At 44.5% G+C, this 8151-nt stretch overlaps 1 long non-coding RNA gene across 1 annotated transcript; it reads right to left on the bottom strand.

Moving 5' to 3' along the window:
- Positions 1-3113: 3113 nt before the first annotated feature.
- Positions 3114-7037, bottom strand: LOC132710269 (uncharacterized). The gene is made up of 2 exons (XR_009620979.2): positions 6979-7037; positions 3114-3564 (listed from the first exon to the last, which is right to left on the bottom strand). It is a non-coding gene; the product is annotated as an uncharacterized LOC132710269 (long non-coding RNA).
- Between the last annotated feature and the right edge of the window lie 1114 nt (positions 7038-8151).

The raw sequence follows: 8151 nt of genomic DNA, 5'->3' as shown, positions 1-8151 counted from the left end.
TGCACCGGTTGGAAGAGTTCGGGATGGGGGGCACCGTGTTACGGTGGTTCTCCTCCTTTCTCTCAGACCGGTCGCAGTTCGTGTTGGCAGGGGGGCAGAGGTCGACCTTGAGGCCTCTCATCTGTGGAATGCCGCAAGGGTCGGTCCTCTCGCCCCTTCTGTTCAATATTTATGTGAAGCTGCTGAGCGAGATCATCCGTGGCTTTGGGGTGAGATACCACCAGTACGCTGATGACACCCAGCTGTACATCTCCACCCCAGGCCACCCCAGCGATGCCCTTGAAGTGATGGCCCAGTGCCTGGAGGCTGTATGGATCTGGATGGGGAGGAACAAGCTCAAGCTCAACCCTTCCAAGACTGAGTGGCTGTGGTTCCCGGCATCCCGATATAGTCAGCTGACTCAATCGCTGACTATCGGGGGTGAGTCTTTGGCCCCCATTGAGAGGGCGCGCAATCTGGGAGTCCTCCTGGATATGCAGCTGTCTTTGGAGGAACATCTGATGGCTGTTGCCAGGGGGACCTTTTGTCAGGTTCGCCTGATTCGCCAGTTGCACCCCTTTCTTGATCGGGATTCCATGTGCAGTCACTCATGCTCTCGTCACCTCTCGCCTGGACTACTGCAACGCTCTCTACATGGGGCTCCCCTTGAGGAGCACCCGGAGGCTCCAACTGGTCCAGAATGCGGCCGCGCAGATAATTACAGGAGCTGCATGGCGCTCCCGCATAACACTGCTCCTGCGTGAACTGCACTGGCTCCCAGTGGTCTTCCGGGTGTGCTTCAAGGTGTTGGTTACCACCTTTAAAGCGCTCCATGGCATAGGACCTAGTTATCTCCGAGACCGCCTTCTGCCACCGACGACCTCCCATCGACCCGTGCACTCCCACAGAGAGGGCCTCCTCAGGGTGCCATCAGCCAAGCAATGCAGGCTGGTGACCCCCAGGGGGAGGGCTTCTCTGTGGGGGTTCCTACCCTCTGGAATCAGCTGCCCCCAGAGATAAGGAGAATCCAAGACCTCCGTGCCTTCCGCCATTCCCTTAAAACTTTCCTTTTCCAACAAGCCAGGCTGGCCTAACAATGCCTTTTAAATGATTTTAAATTTGTATGTTTCTTAAATTTTTTGGCCAAATGGAGACATTTCCTTTTAATTTGTTCTTAATGTTTATATTATGTGTTTTTATCTGGCTGTACACCGCCCTGAGTTCTCAGGAAGAAGGGCGGTATATAAATTCAAAGTAAAATAAAATAAAATAAACAATCTGGGTCCTCATTTTATCCACCTTGGAAGGATGGAAGTCTGAGTCAACCTTGAGCCGGTGAGATTTGATCCACTGATCTGCTGAACTAGCAGTCAGCTGAAGTAGCTGAATATGCTGAAACAGCTAAATAATAGATGAATATGCCAGAAAACAGTCAAAACAATAGATGGAGATATTTTTTTTTCTGGGTGTGATAGTAAAATAAAGACGAATATGCTGGGAGCCAACAAATATGAATATGCTGGGAAACAGCCAAATAACATGAATATGCTGGGAAACAGCCAAAACAATAGATGATTATGCTGGGAAACAGCCAAAAGAAGATGATCAAGAGATAAATAGTTAAAATAAATATGACTTAAGTTGGAATTGATGGTAATAATGAATAGTAAAATGAAGATGATAAGATTGTAATAATGAAATGATTCTGTGTAAAATGAAGAGTGTAATGTGTGATAAGATTAAGAAATATAGTTGTAAATTAAAAGAGATTAGGATTTTAAGATTTATTGTAATGGGTCCTAGGTTATGAGTATATAGATAGAATTTAAGGATAATATTTGTAATTAAATATTGAGTTGTGTTATTTGGAAATTAAGATTTGTGGTGATACAATAGTAAGGTAAATGTTTAGACTAAGATATCATAATTGTGGGGGGAAAAGTTGTATTAGTTTTTGCTTTAAAAGATGTAATGGTGGAGATTTGGGAAAGAGCTTGACAAAGAGGGATAAGCGATTGTACCTATTCATGACCAGATCAAAGCTCCATTCTTAAAAGATGTATTTTATGTTTTTGTTGTTAAAAATAATTTCAAAAATTTCAAAAAAAAAATACACTAAGTGTATATATAAGTTGTGTTTGTTGAAAATTTTCCTGAACTTTTCAGATATTCCTGAAATGTATGGAATGACAACATTGCTAGAGGGGTTCTCTAGTTCTGAACCAGATGTTAATATTTAATGGGAAAGGAATTTTGTTCCATTCTGTTAAAATGGAGGATTTTTTAAAAGCATGAAGCAAGAGGGAAAATTGGAATCTAGCAGGATTTTGGTGATATCATTGTCTTCAATATGATCATAGAGGGTTTCTCTCTCCAAATCCTTGAACTAAGCAGGACTGCCTTTAGGCTAGGATTGGCTTGCTAGGTATGTATAAAACTCAGTAATCATTTGGTGAATCAAGGGATTTGATTCAAATTGCTAGTTTAAAGGGCATATGTTGACAAACTTCAAATGCAGTTTATATTAAAATCATTTTGTCCAGGCAGCAATAGGGATATAGGTTATTCTCAAGGTTCTGACTTCTCACATCTCTCCTAGAAACCCAGCAAATTAAGTTTACAAAACTGACTTTTGCAGCTGAATTCTGCTGAAAAGACTGATTCCAAAACTGAAGATTAGTAATAAAAAGGGGGCTAATTTATATGTCAGAACTGCAACTGGTACTTGGATACTTGGTAGGTGAAGAATAATTTACTTTATAGATCTGCACCTTCCTTATACTCTAATAAAGACTTTCCATTTTTCATGTTTGGGTAAAGTAGTGTTACTGCCCAACAATAACTGGGTAATGTGCCAAGTATTAGCTATGGATGTGACTAGATAATAATGTGATTGCTAACTGTGTATATTACTCTGAATCACTGTTGCCTCTTTGGTTTTCAGTCTGTGTGAGAAGATGAGAGAAGATACTTATATTAGTTTAATTATGTCCCATGATAACAACCAGGATTAGAATCTTTCAACTATTTAACCTATGCCCTGTCAAGCACTTCCTGGTCTTGAATAACATACTATACTGTAAGGATCGCCTCTCCTTCCATCTTAAGAAAGTACGAACACTTGAAACGTAGTTGTTCAAAAGGATTCTTTTATTAAGCAGAAGTGAAAACCATCCAGCTAAAGCACAATCTGAATGCCCTTAGGCAAAGCAGTAGGATTAAAGTGGTAGAGACCCCTCCCTTTAGGTCAGATTGCAGATTTCAGCCAATACACAAGTGTGAAGATGTTTTCTTTACTATTTCCTTTGAGAACCCGAACAAACATGCATTCCCACCACTTCCCTTTAAAGTGAGACAACCCACATGGCTATCATATAAATTCCTTCAGGTAAAGGGAATCTCAGGCTTCCTTGGCGCCAGGATATAGGTCGTAAAATATCTGATGACACAGGCCATGCTAGTAAATCGAATCCAAGTCCCCCCTTCCTTCACTTGAATTCATCTAGGCACTTTCCTTCACTTGAATGGCAGTATCACTTTTAGGGATCTGACATGCTACCCTCCTTAGAAAACAAAAGGGTCCACCTGTAAAAAAAACAAAACACAAATATACACAAGATTTCAAGATTTCATGATAGTAGATCAACAAGGTTTGTTAGGGTATTGGGAGTGAAATTTTCTCAGTAAGATTGGAGCCCTAATGTGGTATTTGGCGACCCATTCATTGTGTGCTGATGGTAAATGTTTCCAAGCAACTAAGTATTGGACTTTCCCTCTGTGGATCCTAGAATTAAGGATTTCCTTGATTTCAAAGTGTTGTTCACCTTCAATCATGATGGGAACAGGTGGTGTAGATGCAGGTTGTCTGAGGAATGAGATTACTTCTCGTTTGAATAAACTGATATGGAATACTGGGTGGATCTGCCTGAGTGTCTTTGGAAGAAGTAGTTCAACTGCTACTGGATTGATGATTCTAGTGATGGGGAAAGGTCCAATGAACTTTGGCCCTAGTTTCTTTGATGGTTGTAATGATTTCAAGAATTTTGTAGATAAGTATACTCTGTCTCCAATATGAAAAGGTTTGGGTTCCATCCTTTTCTTGTCAGCTTGAATCTTAAAAGCTTCTCTAGCTTCCTGTAAGGCTAATCTAACCACGCCTTAAGTGAGGGGATGGTGGGTTCTTCTGTGGGTAGTTCAGGCTGGGGCTGAAATCCTGGCCTGTTGCTACTCTAAAAGGGGTAAAACCAGTTCTTGAATGTACAGCATTATTAAACGCAACTTCAGCAAAAGGCAAAAGTTCGGTCCAGTTATCCTGTTGAAAATTAATAAAACATCTTAAATATTGTTCTAGTACCGAGTTCAAAATTTCAGAATTACCATTAGTACACGGATGAAAAGATGTGCTCAACCCCTGGCCAGTACCAAGTAAGCCCAAAAACGCCCTCCAAAAGTTGGAGGTGAATTGAGCCCCTCTGTCGGAGATGATCCTTTGTGGAGCACCATGAAGTCAATAAATATGTATTAGGAATAGTTTGGCTAAACTTTTAGCAGTTGGGATCTTTTGGCAGGGTATAAAATGTGCCTGTTTTGAAAATAGGTCTGTCACAACCCAAATAACAGTATTTCCCTCACTGTTTGGCAATTCCACGATGAAATCCATAGCGATCTCTCTCTAAGGTGCTGCAGGTTCAGCTACCTTCTGCAATAGACCTGGGGATTTCCCCTGGCGTCTTTTAGCTGCTGCACAAATGGGGCAGCTAGCTACATAGCTTTCTATGTCCTTTTTTAGTGATAGCCACCAAAATTGTCTTTTAATCAGGTGTAAAGTTTTCACAAACCCAAAATGTCCAGCTAATTTGGAGTCATGGCACCGTACCATTAAGCATAGTCTTTGGCTTGCAGGGACATACAACTTCCCCCCCACCCAAGCCAAGTCTTCTTTCATCAGACAGCTGGATTTGTTGTTCAAAAACCATTCATCAGTGGCCAATGCTTGTTTAAAATTTTGGGTGATGTCATTGTCTGTCACTGTTTCTTGTTTTTCCTGGGATCTGGTGACTACTTTAGCAGCTAGTTGACTGTTTTGTACTTTAGGTTTGATTACATCTAACCTTGCACGAATGTATTGCGGTTTTCTGGATAGCGCATCCACCAGAAAGTTTCCCCCCCCCGGGAGGTATTTTAGAGTAAAATCAAACCGTTTAAAGTACTGAGCCCATCGTACTTGCTTTGGGGAGAGTTTCCTTGGGGTCTTTAGGGCTTCTAGATTTTTATGATCAGTCCAGACTTCAAAAGGGGTCTTACTGCCTTCTAGGAAGTGCCGCCAGGTTAACAATGCCCAACAAACTGCATACGCCTCTTTCTCCCAAATAGCCCACCTTTGCTCAGTCTCATTCAACTTTTTGGATGTGTAAGCGCAGGGTTGTAGTTGGTCTTGCTCATTCTTCTGAAGCAGGACCGCTCCTATTCCCACATTGCTGGCATCTGCTTGTATGACAAATGGTTTCTCCGTGCCCGGGTGTTGTAGAATTGGTTCTGCTGAGAACAGCCGTTTAAGTTTTTCAAATGCTGCCTGGCATTCCATAGTCCAGTTCAATGGTTGCTTTGGTTTAGGGTTGTCCTCCCCCTTTGTTTTTAAGAGCTTGGTGATGGGGAGGGCAATCTGAGCGAACGCAGGGATAAACTGGTGGTAAAAGTTGGCAAACCCCAGGAAGCTCTGTAACTGTTTACGTGTGCGTGGAGGGTCCCAATCAAGTACAGCCTGCACTTTTAGAGGATCCATCTCAACCCCCTGGTGTGAAATGCGGTATCCCAAATAGTCAATCTTCTCTTGATGGAATTCACATTTGGAAAGTTTGGCATAAAGTTTGGCAGCGCGGAGTTTGTTTAAAACTGCCCTGACTAGTTTTACATGTTCTGCTTTGGTCTCGGTAAAAATTAAAATGTCGTCCAAATAGACCAGCACCCCCTTATATAAATGCTGATGCAGCACTTCATTTATTAACTGCATAAACACTGCAGGGGCTCCTTGTAACCCAAAGGGGAGCACCTTGAATTGGTAGCAGCCGAGGGGGGTGTTAAATGCCGTTTTCCACTCATCCCCTTCCTTAATTCTGACATGGTAGTAAGCCTCCCTTAAGTCCAGCTTTGAAAAAATTTTCCCTTCAGCGAGGTGTGCTAACATATCTTTCATAAGGGGGAGAGGATACATGTTCTGCACACTGATAGTATTAAGGTTTCGATAGTCAACACATAAGCATTTTGAACCATCTTTTTTCTCTCTAAACAACACTGGGGCTGCAATTTTTGGTCGGGCTGGCTCGATGAAACCCCTTGCTAGGTTTTTCTCAATGAATGTTCTCAGCTCTTCCAACTCCCTCGGTGACATGCTATACATCTTGGGTTTAGGGAGTTTCGCACCGGGTAAAATTTCTATTGCACAGTCAGTGGCACGGTGGGGGGGGGGAGCTTATCTGAGGCTTTTTCGCTAAAAACCTCAGCTAAATCCTTGTATTCTATGGGTATGCCCTCAGTTGGTGTGGCATGACCAGGCATGGCTGTTTCTCGATTCTCTGCCCCCTCAAGTCCTTTATGTGGATACTCAGCAAAAGTCACCTTCCTCTGAAATTTTATGATGCCTTGTTTCCAATTGATTTGTGGGTTCCATCTTTTTACCCACGCAAGGCCCAGAACCAACGGCCATTCCATGCCAGGTGCCACTATAAAGGTAAGCCTTTCCTCGTAGCTTCCAATGCCTATATGTAGAGGCACAGTGGCCAGAGAAGCTGGCTCCCCTCCTGCTATTGACCCATCTAGTTGGCAGAAAGCAATGGGGGTTTTCAGCTTTCTTACGTTAATCCCTAACTTCCCTACTAAGGTTGGGCTGATCAAACAACGGGTGCACCCCAAATCCACTAGGGTGGGGATACTTATCTCCCTGTCCTGGTTTGGGATAAATAGTCTTAAGGGGAGGGTAAGCGGTTTAATTGGTTTGCTTACCAGTGGCTCATCATCTGGATCGCTTCCGAACGAGTGTGATTCCTCCTGTTCAGATGCCAAGGTTTCTTCCCCAAAGAGGGGAGGGGATGGGACTTCTACGGTCTCCCTGCTCCTCAGGGCAGTCTCCTTCCCACGCCGACCCGGTTTTCCAGGACCCTCCCCCGGTGGGTGGTTCCGGGCGGGTGTTTGCAAATGACACTCTGAAGCTCGGTGCCCTTCTTTTCCACACTTGAAACAGGCTGAAGATCTCGGGGAGAATGCGGTTTGTGGTTTGTGGGGCTCTTGCTTCCATTGGGGTGAAGATTTCTTCCATGCTCGCCCCGCTCGATACTGGTTTCTGGCCATATCGATCTCAGCTTCTTCGGTGGTGACATACCATTCATGTAGGTCATTCAGTGCCCCTCGGGCCACGCAGGCATTGTATAGATCATCACTCAGTTCGTCCTTGAAAAGCTCACCAAAATATCTTCCGGCCAATGCACATGACACGCGAGGTCCCGGAATTCTTCAGTATACTCTGCTACTGGCCGTCGCCCCTGCCTCACCACCTTAATGCGGTCACGTGCTTTGCGATCTGCCAGTGGGTCCTCGAACCGACGTCGCAGGGCCATCATGAAATGGTCGAAATTCCGCAGTTCTGGTGCATTGGCATTATGTAGGGTCACCATCCATCTGGCTGCGGCACCCTCTAGGGCTAGGGTCACAACTCGCACTCGGGAACCTTGGGTTTGGAAATCACGCCCATACTCTTGCATGTAGGTGAGCACATGTGCCACAAAGAATCCTAATTGTTGCGGATTCCCATCAAACTTCACCCCAAGAGGGGGAGTTTCTCTTTCCAGCTGAGGAGCCCGGGGTTGGTTGGGAACGGGCGCCGGTGTGCATGCTGCCTGGAGGGGAGGGTTTGCTGGGTCTTCTCCCACAGCTACTGCACCATCTGCTCGATAAGCGGCCTCCAGGAGGGGGGTGCCTCCCCTGCCATCATCCATGACTGCTGCCCTTTCAGTGCTCTTTGGTTGTTGTCCTGGCTCCCTTCGGATGTTAAGATTTTCCAAAGTCTCCATCACCAATTGGGTTATATGCCTCTTCAGATAGTCCTCCCTCAGGGGTGCTTTGATCAGCCCCCCCTGGTCAGTAAGGGCTTCTAGTTCCAGTTTTCACCCCGGTTTTCGG

Source organism: Pantherophis guttatus, chromosome 4, assembly GCF_059756535.1.
Source record: "Pantherophis guttatus breed Tessera chromosome 4, ASM5975653v1, whole genome shotgun sequence".
Lineage (NCBI taxonomy): Eukaryota > Metazoa > Chordata > Lepidosauria > Squamata > Colubridae > Pantherophis > Pantherophis guttatus.
The sequence above is the reverse complement of the archived record's forward strand: the minus strand, read 5'-3'. Positions and strand labels throughout refer to the sequence as shown.